The sequence below is a fragment of the Chrysemys picta genome, chromosome 3 (assembly GCF_011386835.1).
Source record: "Chrysemys picta bellii isolate R12L10 chromosome 3, ASM1138683v2, whole genome shotgun sequence".
Classification (NCBI taxonomy): domain Eukaryota; kingdom Metazoa; phylum Chordata; order Testudines; family Emydidae; genus Chrysemys; species Chrysemys picta.
The window spans coordinates 197,477,630-197,496,000 of NC_088793.1; the positions used below are offsets into that span (position 1 = coordinate 197,477,630).

Below are 18,371 nucleotides of genomic sequence, written 5' to 3' on the forward strand. Positions count from 1 at the left end.
GCAACGTCTACAGCAGTTTTATACAGATTTAGTTGTTTTGATTGGGGTGTGATATTTTTAAGGAAACAGGTAGCTATACTGAAACAACTGCTAGTGTGGGTGCAGTTTATAGAGGTGCCTTATATCAGTATAGCTTGTTGCCGTTCACTTACAGGAATAGCTATTAATCCTAGGTGGATTGTACTATTTTAACTATACTGGTGTAGTTAGATGTTACAGTTTTTGTGTGATGACAAGTCCTTAGGCAGATAATTGATATAGAAACTGAAATACCCCGTGATGGGTTGGAAATGAGAGAAGAGGGTATAACACAAAAAAGCTAAGCTTATTCATAGGATCCTTTATCATAAAGAATTCAGATCAGCACATAGGGGAGGGATAGCTCAGTGGTTTGAGCATTGGCCTGCTAAACCCAGGGTTGTGAGTTCAATCCTTGAGGGGGCCATTTAGGGAACTGGGGTAAAAATCTGTCTGGGGATTGGTCCTGCTTTGAGCAGGGGGTTGGACTAGATGACCTCCTGAAGTCCCTTCCAATCCTGATATTCTATGATTCTATGATAGTTGAGTGTAGTGATGGAAAGTGAAACAAAAGAGAAGGATATGCCATCTAGGAGCGATGTGCCATGGATGAGGACAAGGCGAGCTGTTTTCAGGCATGGAGCGGTGCTGGGGAGAAGATTGGAGTGAGTGAGAGGCAAATGGGACATTCTGGAGAGAAGTGTGGGCAGAGCATACAGTGTGAAAAGGAAAGCAGAAGAAGGTGAGATGCAGGCAGGAACAGAGCTGCGTAGAATTTGAACATGAGAATGAGTACAAATTGATGTGGAAACAAAACTAGAGAAGGAACTTGGTGAGAGAGGGCGGATCAGTTTTATAGCTAGAGGGGTGAGATGATTTGATGAGAGCCTGGATGCTTTGGGAGAAAGTTAGAGAGATGACCCCAGTAACTGTGAGTCTGAGTGATCAGGGGTGTAGTTCAGCAGTGTTAAAGGGCGGGGAGGAGAGGGTTCAAAAAGAGGTTTGCTTTTTGCTGTGTTTAATTAGTGGGATGTCAAGGAGGACAATTTCTCCCTTCTGTGCAGTCCTGTATTTCTGTCTGAGGTAGATTTACAAGTAATTATCACAAATGTGATATCTGAAACCATGGGAGTAGATGAGCTCCTCTGAGGAATAAGTACTGTATGTAGAGAGAAACAAAGACAAGGATACCAACAGAGGCTAAGTCTACACTACGACCCAGGGGTGAGATTCCCCTGCCATGTACACATACTCCTGCTAGCTCACATTGAGCTAGTGCAAGTATAATTAGCAGTGTAGTCACAGCAGTGAAGGCACAGCTGTGCCAATTACAAGCCCACCTGAACCGATGAGCGCTATCATGAGTAAGTGTACATGAGCAAGGGTATCATACCCCTTCGCTCACAATGTAGACAATAACCTGAGGGAGAAGGAGGAAAAGCAGCTGGTTACAGAGGTGCTGACACAGCTGCCAATGGTGCACACTTTTCTATGGCACGTGTACAGCTTATTTCCTTGGATAATCAACTGAAATGCGGTGTCACTGAGTTCTTGTTTATTTTAGATTTTTATTTTAAAAGAATCTAGTTTCTCAAACTCAAGTTAGTGAAGCTAGAACAAGCCCAGCTGCAGATGTCCCAGCATGCAGCAAACGTGAATGCATAAACCTGCTTCATTCTTTATATTTTTGATCCTGAAATATAGTCATTAAAAGAAGTGAAATGTTAAATTATATTAGAAATAAAAGCTGATTTTGTTTACACAATATGGCTCCTAGAGCTGGTTGTGAGGAAATGTTTGTTCCTAGCTGGTGGTAGCCTGCTGAAGTCTTTAGTATGTCATATGAAATCTGGTTAGTAATAAGCACTAGCAATACAGTGCCATACCCAGAAATGTTTTCCTACTCGTAGTTGCATCGTTTGACATCTGGTGTACATTGTTTTCATATTGCTGGTAAATTCTCCAGCTGGTAATCTTGATTGGGCTGACAGACACAGCTGCTTCTCTTGGTTCACTTTTAAATTATGTTTTTGACCTTCATTGAAGAAAGTTAATCCCTCTCCCTTTCTTCCTCCTTTGAGCCTGTGGCTGCAAATGCTTTCCAGAGAAAAACCACAAATGCCTGGGCTGCCGACTTCTATTGATCAAAAAATAATCTTCTGTCATAAAGGCTGGAATTTTGTTGTATTGCAAGTAAGGCTAAGTCATAGAAGGAAAGCCAGGCTTGAAATAGAGCACGGTGTATTGCAAATAATTTTTTCTTCTTTAAAAAAAGTAAATATTTGGCAAATTTAACATTGTATTCGTGACATAAAAGTACAGAATATCCATGTATAAAACTCCAGAAACAAGCTGGTCAAGCGGGTAGTATAAAATTGACTTGCTTCCCTGTTTATCTAAGTTTTTTGCAGCCTTCACTAGTCCTGGGCTAACGTCAATTCTGAAGTCAAGTGGTTCACATCATGGCCAGCCAAAGGCTGGCTGATAATGATTGAGGAATTCACAGGCAGTGCACATCAATACAGCAACTGGTAGCAAAATTTTGTAAAATGATAAGATATTAAGAGTTGTAAAAGGAACACACTAATATTAAAATCATAATTGTGTGTGTATATACACATACATACACAAACACACACACACACATACACACACATATATATATATAAAAATATTAATAGCTTAAGGGTCTCTTCTAGTCTTAGATCACTTAGTCTGACTTCCTGTGCGTCATAGACATTTAAATGTCACATAGCTACCCTGTATTGAGCCCAAAAACATTTGTTTGGTTAATGCGTACCTTTCAGCAACGCATCCAGTCTTGATTTGAAGAGATGGAGAATCCCCTCTTCCTTTGGTTATTTTTTCCAATAATTAATCTCCCACGCTGTTAAAAATTTGTGCCTAATTTCTAATTTGAATTTATCAAGCTTCAGATTCCAGCCAGTGGTTCTTGTTATGCCTTTCACCACTTGATTGAAGAGTCCTTTAGAGCTCACTATTTGCTCCCGGTGAAGATACTTATACACTGTAATCAAGTCACCTCTCAATATTTTGGTAAACTAAACACTTTGAGTTCTAAGTCTCTCAATGTACGGCCTCAAATCACTTGTGTGACTGTTCTATGTACCCCCTCCAATTTGTCAACATCCTTTTGAAAATGTGAACACCAGAATTGTTTACAGTATTCTAGTATGATGACATGTCTACCAAATGTTAAAATGTTGCTGCAGCGCAGCTATAGCACTTCAGTCAAGATACTACCTATGCTGATGGCAGGGCCTCTCCTATTGGCATAGGTACTCCATCTCTCTGAGAGTCACTGGCCTAACAGTGTCTACACCGGGGGTTAGGTCAGTTTAACTGTGTTGCTTAGGGGTGTGGATGTTTCACACTCTTGAGCAACGTATTATACCAACCTAATTTCCTAGTGTAGACCAGACCTCAGTCTCACAAGTGCTCTATAAAGAGGTAAAATCACCTTCCTACTTCTGTTCACTGCTTCCCTATTGATACATCCAAGCATCTCATTAGCCCTTTTTGCCACAGCATCACACTGGGAGCTCATGTTCAGTAGTCTGTCCACTATGACCCCTAAATCCTTCTCAGAGTTGCTGCTTTCAGGAAAAAGTCCTCCATACTTTAGGTATGGCCTGCATTCTGTCTTCCTAGATGTATACATTTCCATTTGGCTGTATTCAAATACATTTTGTTTTAATGGGCCCAGCTCACCAACCAATCTTAGTCATTCGGTATCACTGCCCTGTCTTCATCATTGTTTATAACTCCACCAATCTTCGTGTTAACCACATATGTTATTGGCAGTGATTTTATATTTATTTTCTGATTTCTGATAAAAAATGTTGAATCATGTCAGACCTGGTACCCATCCCAGTGGAACCCAACAAGAAACACCTCCATTAGATGATGATTTCCCATTGATAACTACTTCTTGAGATTTCTGAGCCAGTTTTTAATCCATTTAACATGTGTTTTCATATTGTATATTACTAATTTTTTAATTAGAATGCTGTGTGGTGGTAAGTCAAATGCGTAGCAAAAGCCTTAAGGGTATTACATCTATGTAGTTACCTTTATGAACCAAACTTGTAATTTCATTAAAGAATGAAATCAGATTTGTTTGACAAGACCTATTTTCAATAAAACCATATTGACTTCCATTAATTATATTCCTATTATATTATATTAATTATATTCCTATACTTTTATACAAGTGATTACTGAATATTATTTCAGAGAAACTATTAAATATAGAACTTTATAAATGGAAGGAGAAATATGCCTGTCTAGTCCATCCATATTGGTACATGGCCTTCTTGTAAATGCTTCCTGATTCAGTTGGACTATTGTTACCTTATGGCTGGATCTACCGGGGAGATCGACCCTGCTGCAATCCAGCCTGCCTTCTAACTCACTATAGTAACTACCCTATACAGGCTGCCAAGTAGCTTGTCCTTAGCCAGATGGGACATTCCTCTGACAATAGTAAGGGTCATACACCTCTACATGCCTGCTAATATTTTAATTGGATTCCTACCCCTCATGAGTTCTCTATCTAAAGCAGTATGTATCAGACTTCAGTGCTACAGCCTGGAAAAGGGCACCCATATTAGAGAGGATGCTGAAGGGATTTGTGGGACTGTCTTGCCAACTACTCCTATTAAGCCAGGGGAGAGGGGAAGATCTGACTTATCACCACAGCCTCTTGAACACCTGATGGCCCATGGTATCAAGGCAGCTAAGAGATCAAACTTAATCAATAAGGACAATTCTTGATTGTCTGTAACCAGCAGAAAATTATTGACCCTGGCTGTTTGTGCCATATAGCAATCTGAAGCATGACTGAAAGATATAAAAGGAACCAATCAAGTCCAAGTGTGCCTGGAACTGCCCAGCAAGCATCTCAAATACCTTTCTCCAGAAAGAGAGGAGACTGATCAATTATTAACCAAAATGTTCAAGTTCATGCAGGTTTGTCCATTGCTCAGAATTTGTTCAATGTGAACATGAAGGGCATGCCACCCAGTTGGAATGAGGCATTAACCACCTCCCTTGGCAGCACATCCAGGACCTCCCTACTGGTCTTTATCACCAGGAAGGCCATAGGACCATCCTGCGTGTAGTGGGTCAGAACTCCATAACCATCTCCTACATCTCAGCTAGAAACATTGTCCACATCCTCTTTATCCAGCCTGCCATGATGTCCTCACAACAGTGGGAGCCAAACCTCTCCTTATGAAATTGACCTTCCCTTTTTAAATAACCATTAGAAGATGCTAAACAAGCAACTGCATATGTTCTAAAACTGCAGACAATCTACTCTAACTCGGATGAACAACCTAAAATAACTCTGCCACAGAGTAGTTTGTAATAGAAGTGACCAGAGGAACTTGGCTTCCACCACTGAATTCTAGAAGGTGCAAATTGAAAATAGTTATGTGGCTAGGTCCCAATCTGCAGCAATAGGTGAAAAAATATATACCTCAGGCTCCATGGATTCATTTACCCAGGGAAGCAAACAGAGAATCTCCATTACAAACTGTTCTCTACTTTGTTTTTATTATTTTAATTGCAGTGGATTCTACTTAAAGCAGGGCTGTTTTTTGTTAAATAGAGAGAGCTGCTATAATCGGAACCAATTCTTTTCAAGAATATCTTTTCTAGTCTTCAATAATTGTTCCCCTGCAGCTGCCTAGGTGGTAGGTGAATGCAGATTTGTTTTGCCCTCTTTTTGCCCATGGATAGCCTCTTTCTCTTTTTTTGCTTTCCCTCCTTCTCTGGGTCAGCAGAGAAGGCATTAATGTCCTAAATATAGGCACTAAATACATGGAAATGCCAATTTAAAATGAGTCCAGGCAGTCTCGATTTGCTGAATAACTGATGTCTCAGACTTCTAGAACAGTGGTTCTCAAAGCCGGTCCGACACTTGTTCAGGGAAAGCCCCTAGCGGGCCGGGCTGGTTTGTTTACCTGCCGCATCCGCAGGTTCGGCCGATCACGGCTCTCACTGGCCGCAGTTCGCTGCTCCAAGCCAATGGGGGGCTGCAGGAAGGCCAGCACATCCCTCGGCCCGCGCCACTTCCCGCAGCCCCCATTGGCCTGGACTGGGGGGTAAAATGTAAAAGTTTAACCAGTTAACCGATAAGCATCAGGCTTATCAGTTTCGGTTAATGTTAAACTCTGCTGCAGGCCCTGTGCGCCCGGGGTCCTGGCTGCCAGGCCTGCATGCCTGGGGTCCCAGCTGCCAGCCCTGCATTGCACTAAGGCTGAGGTAGCCTCTGCTGCCTGTTTGAGGAATGTCCCTGTATTTGAAATTTGTAGGGCAACAACATAGAGCTCAAATCATGCACTTACAAGACACGATTTTGACAAGTGCTTGTTAGTCACTGAGATGGGAATCCATGTCAACAGTCACCTGAGAAGAGAATGGTTACTTATCTCTTGAAGAACCAGTGACTGTAGGGGATTGTCCAGATGGATTCAGTGATCCTACTCTTCTACCCTTTGCCCTGGGCCCACTTTGTCCTGTATACCTCCAGGTGTGGGGGGAAGGGCGAAGCGAGAGTACCTAAGGTGTAGGCATAGCCCCAGTGGCCATTGCTGGCTAAAGGAATCTGACTTTGTGTACTTGGGGCTCTTGCTTACAAACAGTGTAATCTGTGTGGTGAACACATCTAGAAGAACCACACTTCTGTAGGGTAACTGTTTTGTGTGGTGTTGAAAATATAATGAAGCTTAATTTGTGATGAAACAAAAGGAACAATAATGCTTTATAGGATATTCTGGTATCTTGGGTCAAGTATTTGTTGATGGGTTCTCTTATTTGGAGACTAACACCTTTTGAAAATAGTTTTTTTCCTTAGTCATATTTTCCATAGTATGTATAGTCCCATTGCTACCTTTCAAATTACATGTCACAACTCATAAACACCATTGTGAGGGCTTGGCTAAACAGTATTTGTACTGTTTTAACTGTAAGTGTTTGAAATGCTGTAGTTAAGTGGTACAACACCCTCGTGTGGAAGCCGTTATAGTTTATTCCTATAAAACTAGTGGAATAAGCTATATGGGTATAAAGGTGCCCTATATCAATATAACTGCATAAAAATTAGGGATTGTACCAGTTTAAATATTAAACCGACAAAAACAAACCATAACTGAAATAGTTAAGTCAGTTAAAAAAAACCTGTGTAGACCTGGTCTGAGTTATGCTTTGGAAGCTAATGCTTTCTAGATGGACATTTGCCAGTTCTGGGCTTAAAGGAGTTTAAACTAGAACTGCCTTCTTACATTTGGTTTATGACTAGGGCTTCAATTAAAAATTAGTAATTCATTGCCCTTGTAACTACTCTTATTTTCCATTTGAATTCTTTCAGGTTTATTTACCTTGTCTTAAAAATACATTTTTGAGGAGGATAGGAAATGGCTGGTGGGGAGGAAACCACCTATTTGCCTAAGTTGTTGTTTTGTGTTCCAACTCAACTGCTTTAAACACTGCAATTGCTCCTGCTGTTTCTGATCTTCAGCTTTGCTGAGGCCCTAAATGGGAGCTTTATTCCCATCTTACTTCATTTGAAGCAGGATCAAAATAGGCATGTAAAAGAGACTTAATGCGACATTGAGAAACTGAGTGGGAGCCTGCAGGAAGTACTTGTGGTGCAATTTAATTGTGGGTTTGACTTAGGGTGGGGTGGGGGATGGTACGTGTTAATTGTGGTAGCTTGTTGTAGAAAATATTCTATATGGAAACTGTTATTCAGGAAAAGAATTCCTTAGTTCACATTATTCATTTCCAGTAGTCCTTGTTGATTTAGGCTTTAATTCCTTCTGTTGTATCACTGCAGTCCCTTTCCTTGAAGGTGGAAAGTTGAAATAGGTCTGTATTTATTATTTTTAGTATTGTAGCCCCTAGGAGCCCTAGCCCTGGATCAGGACCCTGTTTTACTAGGCTCTGTACAAACACAGAACAAAAAGACAGTCATTGCCCCCAACAAGCTTACAGTCTAAGTATTGTAGAGACAGCAGATGGTATAGACAGACAAGGAAGTACAAGGAAACAATGAGACAGTGTTGGTCAGTATGATAAATCGTTGTCTCTGTACACCAGGAAGTAAGCATCATAGCAAAGAAGAGTTTTAAGGAGGGATTTGGGAGACAATTAAGTGGCTTTGGGGAATTTTATGGGCTTTTCCTCTAAAGTGTGAGAGGCAGCATGGGAGAAAACACAAATTGTCAGTGGAGGGATGTATAAAAGATCTGAACTATTTTTGCTTCATTTACTGATGAGCACTTTTACAACTAGTTAAGTTAGATACTGTTCTTTTATTAGGATGAAATCTGCTTCACAGTCGGAACAGATAGCTAGCAGGCCAATCTCTTTGAGAAGACACGTCTAGTAAATATAGTTTGTCATGTGTCAGTTATTTTCCTCAAATGTTTAAAATAGCCAACAAATGAAGTTACATGTTTGCACATTTCGCATTTTTAAAATTAACATGGTCTTTTATCAAGACATGATTGATAAAAAGTTTCTAATTTACTTATTAACTTCATTTAAAATAAGAAAGAAACGGAACATAGTTGTAAAATGTTGAGAACCTCAAGTGCTGGGTTCTCAACATCCTTGGTGCACTATAATTTGGTTTTATAGGACTTAGATTTTTCTACCATCTTGATCTAAAATCACTCTAATTTTTAAATGTCTAATTGTAATTCTTGTTGTATTCCAAATTCAACTGCCAGTTTAAAACCTGTTCCTTGTACTGAGTTTATGACATGAATTTATAAATCTTATGCTAGGGCTGGTTTTAATATTAAACTACTGTGTGTCATTCTTTCCATTTTCTAATTTATTGGATTTAAGTTGCTGCCCAGGGGTTAGGAAAAAGTGAATGGGTAGAGGAGATGGAATCGTGTATGCCACTGTAGTTTACAATGAACGCTGGCCGCTGTGACTATCTACATGAAGTGATGTAGCTTCAATACAAAACAAACAAACAAAAATCTCTCTGAAAACTCTTCATTTTGCAGTCGGAAAAATATAGTGGGCAACGGGACAAGCAGAGGAAAAATGTGGTTCATAGTTAACTACTGCCATTAAAATGCTAGACATTGTTACCAAATTTAACAGTTATTGCCCTTAAAATGTCTGAAGTAATGTGTATGACAAGTACAGATTACAATAATTGGTATTGTTTTAAGGTAGGGAACTTCTGTACTTCATTGCCTGCTTTGGTTAAAAAAAGGTTTATGAAAGTTTTTTGCCAAGAGAGACACCTACCCAATATTCACTGAGTAAAGAAATATACATTTTAATAGGGTTACCATATTTCAACAATCAAAAAAGAGGACACAGGGTGCCGCCCTAGCCCCGCCCCAGCCCAGTCCCGCCCCCTCCCACTTCCCGTCCCCCTCAGAATACCCCTACCCCCTACCTGTCCCCTGACTGCCCTCTCCTGAGACCCCCCCGACCCTAACTGCCCCCAGGACCTCACCCCCTATCTAAGTCTTCCTGCTCCGTCCCCTGACTGCCCCAACCGTTCTCTACACCCCCTTCTCCCAACAGCCCCCCCCAGAACTCCCGACCAATCTAACCCGCCCATCCCTTGCCTGACCCAACCGCTCTCTACACCCCCTTCTCCTGACAGCCCCCCCCCGAACCCCCGACCAATCTAACCCCCCGTTCCCTGTCCCTTGCCTGCCCCCCCCACCAGGCCAAGGGAGAGCTGCGAGCTCCACATGCAGCCAAACACTGTGGCTCTGCTCTGCGGGGGAGGAGGGAGCGGGGGAGGGGGAGGGACTCTGGCTGCTAGAGGCCCCAGTGGCTGCGAGCGGCTTTCAATCAGGCCCAGCCGTCCAATCAGCCACACCGCACTCTGCATGAGGGGAAGGGGGAAATCCCGGACATTTCTACTTTATTAGAAATCCCCCCCGGATGGCCATTTAAAGCTGAAAAAGCTGGACATGTCCGGGGAAACCCGGACGGATGGTAACCCTACATTTTAATTATAATTTGAAAATTAGTGGAAAGATTTACTGTGTAATCTTATGTTTAGTCATTTACTCATACATTTCAGACTACAGAGAAGCTCTTTTACATGCACGAAATAGGAAAAATATGTGTCACTCATCTTTAAATATGCACTCAGATATGTAGGATTTGACTGAAGAAGTCATTCTATAATTTTTGCTTGAAAAGAACTTTGTGCATACACTAGAACATCCAGTTTTCTGCTCAGAACTCAGCGCTCCAGCTCACTTGGAAAGGACCATCCTGAGTTGAAATACAAATTTAAAATATTTTGTTAATAGAAAATAGATTCCAAAGCCAGAAAAGATCACTGTGATCATCTAGTCTGACCTACTGTTTAACACAGGCACAAAACTCCCCTAAAATAATGTCTTTTTAACTAGCGCATATCTTTAAATATAAAAATCCAGTCTTGATTTAAAAATTGCCACTGATGGAGAATCCACCAAGACCCTTGATAAATTGCTCCAGTGGTTAATTACTCTCACAGTTAAAAGTGTATGTCTTATTTGCAGTCTGAACTTTTGCCTAGCTTCAACTTCCAGCTTCATTTGAACATCATGAAAATACTGGGTTCTGAGATCTGGGAATACAGCAGAAGGTTTTATATTTAATTCTTTTGTTTTTAAAGTTGGAAAGAGGAGGATTTCCACTTTAGACCATCACACCATTGACCAGGGTAATCAATTATTTTTTGTCAAGGTCCAAATTTCTTGGTCAGGGTACAGTCAAGATCCAGACTCTAGAGAAAAGAATACAATAATAATAATAATTAAATAAAAAGATTTCGCTGAAAGTTCAGAAGCATCTAGTGGTCCAGAATTGGCCTGCAGTCCACCTATTGACAATCCCTTCCTTAAACTGTGGATTTGACATTGTAGTAAGATGTACCTTGTAAGCAGTCCGCATTGTTGAGCTAAGACATTGAACTTTAAATGACTGAAAAACACATCTGTGATTACGTAGCTATCTGTCCTGTATTAATCCTGCTAAATCTTGCTCCAGTTTAAATGTAGCTGGGGTGAAATTCCAGCACATGATGAAATTCTGGATTAAGCTGGAATGTTTGGTGGGCTTTGGCCAAGGTCTTAGTATTGAATTTGGTTCCTTATTTACACTTCTGTTCAGTATTGTGTTCCTATTTCACGCAAGATAATATATTCAGCATTTTAGGAACAGGCTAAAATATTTGGGCCTGTTTTTTATGTGCACTGTTTTCCTCTACATTAAACATTAAATATTTAAAATTGCAGCAGATATTAATAGTGGAATGTAAGTATGAATTATATCTATTATCTGGCTCTGCTTTTGCAGCACATAGGAGAGTGAAAATCTTAAATTTTGGTATATTTTTAAAATATCACTAATCTGAGAGTTATCATCTAATGCTCTGAGTCCCAAATCATCATCATTTGTTAGAATGGTGCATTGTTACTCATCTTTTTAAACTATCTAAACGTGACTATGAATTATATGGGAATTACAGTTAACGGAGAGGGATTAAAACACTTACTTTAGAAACTATCTTAATATATATCAGTCCTTAATGTGTCGTACTAACATTTTAAAATGTTAAAATAGTCTAGAATCACTGTATTCTGTTTGTAGATTCTCTTGACTTCCTTATTAACTCAAGGTCTACTTAGAATTCTAATCTCATTTCCCACAAGTCATTTATGATTTGTATACAATATATTGATGTGACAATTTTTTTTCTCTAATCAGTAAGGTGGCAGAATGCAAGTGAAATTCAGTGCATTTTATTCTTGATTTGCTAATTCTTAATGATACAGTTCCAGCTCTCAAAAATGTACTGGATATCAGAATATTTCTGTAAACAAAATATTCTAACCAAAACACACTTTCCCTGCATGGTAAATTAGCTGAAAAATAAGTGAGGCACTCATTAGGTTTGCATAAGTACTGAATGTGCTGTCACATGGTAGTTATGCACTATCCTACTTTACACTATATGCTAGTTTGCAGTGTGTGATGGACTCTGTCTTTCTCACGCAGCTCTGTCTTACTTTTGGCTTACTCGTATTGATTTCACATTATGTTTATGGCTTTAATGAAAAAAATGAGCTCATCATTGACAAGCACTATTACTTTTATATGCACAAAAAAGGCCAAGTGACATCATTTTGGAGAGCACTTAAACTGGTCTTTTTATTTTAAAGACTTTAATAAATGCTTGTCATATTAGCTAGTACAGTTCACCTTTCAAGTCATGTCAGAATACTTTATCAAATGAGGCACCAAATAACAATGTTCTTGGCACAACATGTGTAGTTTAAGAAAAAAATTAATCCTAAACCAAGTAATTCAGATTTGAAAGATACTTTTGATCCAAAAGAAGAAATCGTATACTGTTCTTAATTAACAATTATTCCAGGCCAGAAAGACTACCCTTTGGTTTGGGCTTCAAGAGGAGTGGGAAGGGTCTACAGAGTTCAAAAGCAAATCATAACAGAGCTACCTTGCATGGGCAGGGTATTGGTAGTTATTAAAAAAAAATCAAGAACAAAAAACACCAGTGCAAGCTTCCGCTCTCAGTATCCTACAAAAATAGAATCATAGAATATTAGGATCAGAAGAGACCTCAGGAGGTCATGTAGTCCAATCCCCTGCTCAAAGCAGGACGAACACCAACTAAATCATCCCATCCAAGGCTTTATCAAGCCGGGCCTTAAAAACCTCGAAGGATGGAGATTCCACCACCTCCTGAGGTAACCCATTCCAGTGCTTCACCACCTTCCTAGTGAAATGGTGTTTCCTAATATCCATCCTAGACCTCTCACACTGCAACTTGAGACCATTGCTTCTTGTTCTGTCATCTGCCACCACTGAGAACAGTCAAGCTCCATCCTCTTTGGAACCCCCCTTCAGGCAATTGAAGGCTGCTATCAAATCCCCCCTCACTCTTCTCTTCTGCAGACTACATAACCCCAGTTCCCTCAGCCTCTCCTTGTAAGTCATGTGTCCCAGGCCCCTAATCATTTTCGTTGCCCTCCGCTGGACTCTCTCCAATTTGTTCACATCCCCTCTGTAGTGGGGGGCCCAAAACAGGATGCTATACTCCAGGTGTCGCCTCACCAGTGCCGAATAGTAGGGAATAATCACTTCCCTCGATCTGCTGGTAATGCTCCTACTAATACCACACAATATGCTGTTGGCCTTCTTGGTAACAAGGCCACACTGCTGACTTGTATCCAGCTTCTCATTCACTGTAATCCCCACTTCAAGTGATGTTTGTCTGCTCCTTCTCTTTCTTTATAGATGAGATTTGGTAGTCTAAACCAATAGAGGTCTTCGTGGTCCACATAGCAGCTGTTCTCCTTTGGCAGCCATGCTTCTATATGGCCCTCTCAACCTCATTTCATTTCAAGGGGAACATCAAAGTAAAATGATTCTCACAGAGTTAATATCTTCTTCTGCATATTCCCAGCAGGAAGGGTGAGGCATGTACTATGTTGACAGGCTGTCCCTCTTGCCCCTGATCCATCTCCTATTGATAGGGTTGCCAGGTGTCCAGTTTTTGACTGGAACATCCGGTCGTAAAGGGACCTGGCATTAAAAGTCTGGTTGGTGTGGGGCTGGCATGCTCTCTACCTGGCTCTGCGTGACTCCCGGGAACCAACGACATGTCCCTGCGGCTCCTAGGCATAGGCACAACCAGTGGGCTCCGCATGCTGACCCTGCCCTGAGCGCCATCTCCACAGCACCCATTGGCTGGGAACTGCGACCAATGGGAGCTGCAGGGGCAGTGCCTGTCGGGGGGGCAATGGGCAGAACCCCCTGGCCGCACCTGTGCCTAGGAGCTGGAGGGACATGTTGTTGCTTCCCAGTAGCCACCTGAGGTAAGCGCCGCCCGGATTATGTACCCTTCACCCTATCCTGCACCCCAACCCTCTACCCCAGCTCTGAGCCCCCTCCCGCACTCCAAACCCCTTGGCCCCAGCCCAGAGCGCCCTCCTGCACTCCAAACTCCTCATCCTGGGCCCCACCCCAAAACTCTAACCCCCTCCCACACCCTGAACCCCTCATTTCTGGCCCCTCCTCAGAGCCCACAGCCCAGCTGGAGCCCTCATCCCCTCCTGACCCCCAAGGCCCTGCCCCAGCCTGGTGAAAATGAGTGAGTGAGGGTGAGGAAGAGTGAACAACGGCGGGTGGGGGGATGGAGTGAGCGGGGGGCAGGGCCTTGGAGAAGGGGCGGGGCCATGGGGAAGGAGTGGGGCAAGTCTGTTCAGTTTTCTGCGATTAGAAAGTTGGCAGCCCTGCCTGCTGATCCACAGTGCACTAACAGAGAAGCTTCCCTGGGGCTGGAAGAAGGGAATGGAACTTGTTTTCTCTTTCTATGCTTTTTTTGCGCCCCCGCCCCAGATTTAGGTTCCCTCTATTTGCAAAGCTAAAGGTACAATCTAATCTAACTAAAAGCTCTCCTGTCCTTTTCTTTTCCATACAAGCCTAAATCCAGCAAGAATTAAAAATGTGTCGTGTAGTGGGTATTTATTAAAAAAACCGTAACAAACTATACAAGTAAGGTGGTTGAGTCTGAAAATCTTACTAAAATCAAAGGAGACGTGTATTTAGTGTAAATTGTTATGCCTAAAAATAAAGGTTGATGAGAGTCTAATCTTAAAAGGTCATTTGGGAGTTTAATTGAATATAAAATGTATAGCACTTCAAGGCTATTTTTTCATACAACATGAAATAGCTATGGATATTTTAAAAATAAAATAATGTGATCTTATTTCTCTTTAAAAAGGCATCTTAATATTTTTTCTGTTTGGCATAATAGTTACTTGCTATTGGGTAAAAGTGACCTGAAACATTATGCATAAAATAGGATAGTACTTCATTTATTACTTGATACTGAGTGCATGCCAAGTAAAGAGATGAGAAAAGTTTATATATCAAGACACATGCAAGGATTTTGATTATATATGCATTTGTGTGTGTGTGTGTGTGTGTGTGTGGTAATGCAGTAAGGAGACGCACAGATTTTGGAAGTGTACTTTAGGTTTTTATATATTGGAAATCCTTTTCATATTAAAAAAAGTAGAGTAGATGCCTATGTCTAAATAACACATTTGAGATACAAATGTACTGATTATCTGTTAAAACGTCTTGTGTTTTGAAAAATCTGTTCAAGTTCTCACTGAGGTTTCATATTCAACAGCTAGTCACTGTCGTTATTTTAGAAATAATAACTATATTTAGAGTGATTTTTCAATATGTAACTCAACCCAGCCTCCCGATTTTCACCTGCAGTTATTTGTGGGTGTATTGAGGCATCTAACTTTACCTGATTTGTGGGGTAAGCAGGTAAGCGCAAATGTTATTAATTGTGCCCACAGTTTATTTGGGTTAGAAAAATCACGTCTCAAAAATCAAAGCCTTTATCATGAATAAATGAATGTCCTACTGCAGGCCTAAGAAATTTTGGTGGTTCTGTTCTGGTAAAAAATATTTGCCCTGTGCCATTTGGCAGAATCTGTGGGCATCCAGGCCTCATACTGTACTGTTTCTTTGTTCCAATACTGTACTCTGCCATGACCATCTCCACTTCATAATGGATGTCTGATTCAGATTAGGCCACTGAGCCACATTGACTGTGGTATTATATTGCGTGATCAGTAGCATGCTTCTACTGAGTAAAGACTGTTACTGCATACTACTAAGAAAATTGATTTTACATGATGGCTCTAACTTTCTTTGGGGTTTTAAATAGACCTTAGAAAAAGATATTTGCAAATTTGGTTCTACCAGTTGTTCTTATAAATTTTTTTAAACAAATGGAAGGTTAACTCTGAAATAATAGTTCCAAAAATGATCAGTTGCATTTGAGGGGAACCATAGGAGATTTAAAGGGAACCCTCTCTTCTTGAAGTGGTAAATCATGATCTTGACCAAAATTGTTCTAAAAGTAGAAAGATGCTCATATATCACGTAGGAGGGCTAAGGATCAAAGTTGAACCAGTAAAATGAAAACCTTAAAAATGTTTTTAATTAAATCTGATTCTGTCATTTAACTGAAAAAAAGACCACCTAAGAGTAGACACCAGGATAGCCTTATCAAGGAGGGGATTAAAAGAGGCTGTGCCTCTGGAATAGAGAATGTCTTTACAGTGAATTGTGGTTAAGGTTCTAAATAACATTCTGCTCAACTGATACATGTTATTACTGTTTTATCTTTTCGACTCATAGACTTTCAAAACATACCACCTCACAATGTGTTAAATTGTGCAATCCTTGGACCTTTTAAGATTAATGGGACTATGGGCTCAAGTAAGTGCACAACAACATAAATAAGGCTTTCACGGTCTAGCCTCCCACTAGCAGTGGAGCAGTTACAAGTCATTCTATTTTATAAAGTGACTGTCAGGGCCTGGTCGTAGGCAACCAGACCTAGTGGTCAGAGTCCACAGCCAGGAGTCAAGAGTCAGCTGGGATTCAGAGGCAGGAGACCAACCAGAGATCAGAACCACAAGTCAGAGGTCAGGAGCCAAGCCAGGTCAGGACACCAGGAAGTCAAGCTGGGGGAACAGGAGTAGGAGGCACACGGTCCAGAGCAGGGTGGAGCTCAGTTTTTCGGACAGTTTCCTGTTCCTGGCTTAAATACGGCCAGCGGGCCGGTTGGCTGCTCTGAGACGCCACCAATGGAACATCAGAGGTGGAGCCTCGAGCTGGGGCTGGGCTCCATGGGTCCTGGGTTGTCAGCAGGCTCCCAAGTGGGGAGTTGAAGCTTGGCTGCTCCTGTGACCCAAGTTTGAGGCCAATTGGTCATGCCAGTGACATCTCCCCCAATTGAAGCAGTATTCTTTAAAGAAATAAAGCCCAATCCTGCAAATCTTCTTCTCCTGAAGCTTGCACTAGCATTGAGAGTTCAGTACTTGGAAGACTGGCAGAATCCAGCCCATAATCTTAAAAAATACAACTTTTTAAAAGTAAGTGTAGCTCACCATTTTATAATGAGACTACTGGCAAAATAGGTGTACATTTTTTTGCCCAAGTCCCTTCATCTAATGCAAAATATACCAGAACGTCTGCCAATGAAATTGAATCAGCTGAACCTGTTTTATTATTTCATAATAGTTAAATATATAATTCCCAGAATTAAGTGATCAGCTTTATGTCTCCAGTGTATCGGTTTGTGCAACTTCAATATACGCTACAGATAATCGTATTGCATGAGCATTACAGACCCTATCCTTGTCCTGGCACAAAAAAAAATTAAAGCTGCCCTAAGAGTACAGCTGAAGAATCTGAGTGCATAACAGCCAGGGAAACTGCTATCCTCCTCCCTAACTTCTAGCATATGGGATAGATGAGGGTGTTGCAGGAACAGTGTGTGCTGGTGATTCTCTGGCAGTGTGATGTGAGGGCTACACTATAAAGTTTTGTCAGCATAGCCATGTCGGTCAGGGGTATGAAAAAAATCACACCCCTTAGCCGACATAGCTATGCCGGCAAAACCCCTAGTGTTGACAAAGTTATGCTCACAGAAGAGTACTTCTGTTGGTGCAGCTACCGTTGTTCAGGGAGGCAATGTTGTTATGCTGGCAGAAAAGTTCCTGTCAGCATACAGTGCATCTACACAGAGGGCACTGCTGGTATAGCTATACTGACAAAATCTTTGTAGTGTGGACAACAGTAACCAGTCACTCTCCCTAAGCCCTTGGGAGTGCTGTTACCTCCAATACTGGTTAGGCCATGTCTACACTACAAAATTAAGGGCATGGCTACACTTGCAGATGTAGAGCGCTGGGAATTAAACCAGTCTTCAGAGACCACAGCAGGGAAAACGCTGCCGAGTGTTTACACCCTCAGCTGGAAGCGCACTGGCGTGGCCACATTAGCAGCTCTTGCAATGCCACAAAGAGCAGTGCATTGTGGTAGCTATCCCAGCGTTCAAGTGGCTGCAACGTGCTTTTCAAATGCGGGGGTGGGGTAGAGTGTGATAGGGAGTGTGTTACGTGTATGTGGGGGGAGAGTGTGTGTCAGCATGCTGTCTTGTAAGTTCAGACCCCCCCCCCCCCGCCTCTCTGACACACTCACAGCAAGCAACATTCCACACTAATGGCTTGCTTTGACCCAGAGCAGATAAGCATGCTGGCTGTTAGAAACGGTTATGGGACATTTCCAGAGGCTGATCAAAGCGCAGTGATGCAACACCTTGTTCACACTGACGCTGGGGCGTTTCAGCGGAGGTGCAACAAGCGTAATGCTTTTCGTGGAGTTGGATTACCAGGAGCACTCCTGGTGCAGAGTCCAGGTGCTCTACGTGCCTTGCCAGTGTG

At 41.6% G+C, this 18,371-nt stretch overlaps 1 protein-coding gene across 15 annotated transcripts in view; it reads left to right on the forward strand.

Annotated features, from left to right (window-relative positions):
* TASP1 (taspase 1) overlaps nucleotides 1-18,371 on the forward strand; it is a 154,556-nt gene that overhangs the window by 131,653 nt on the left and 4,532 nt on the right. The window lies entirely within an intron of this gene.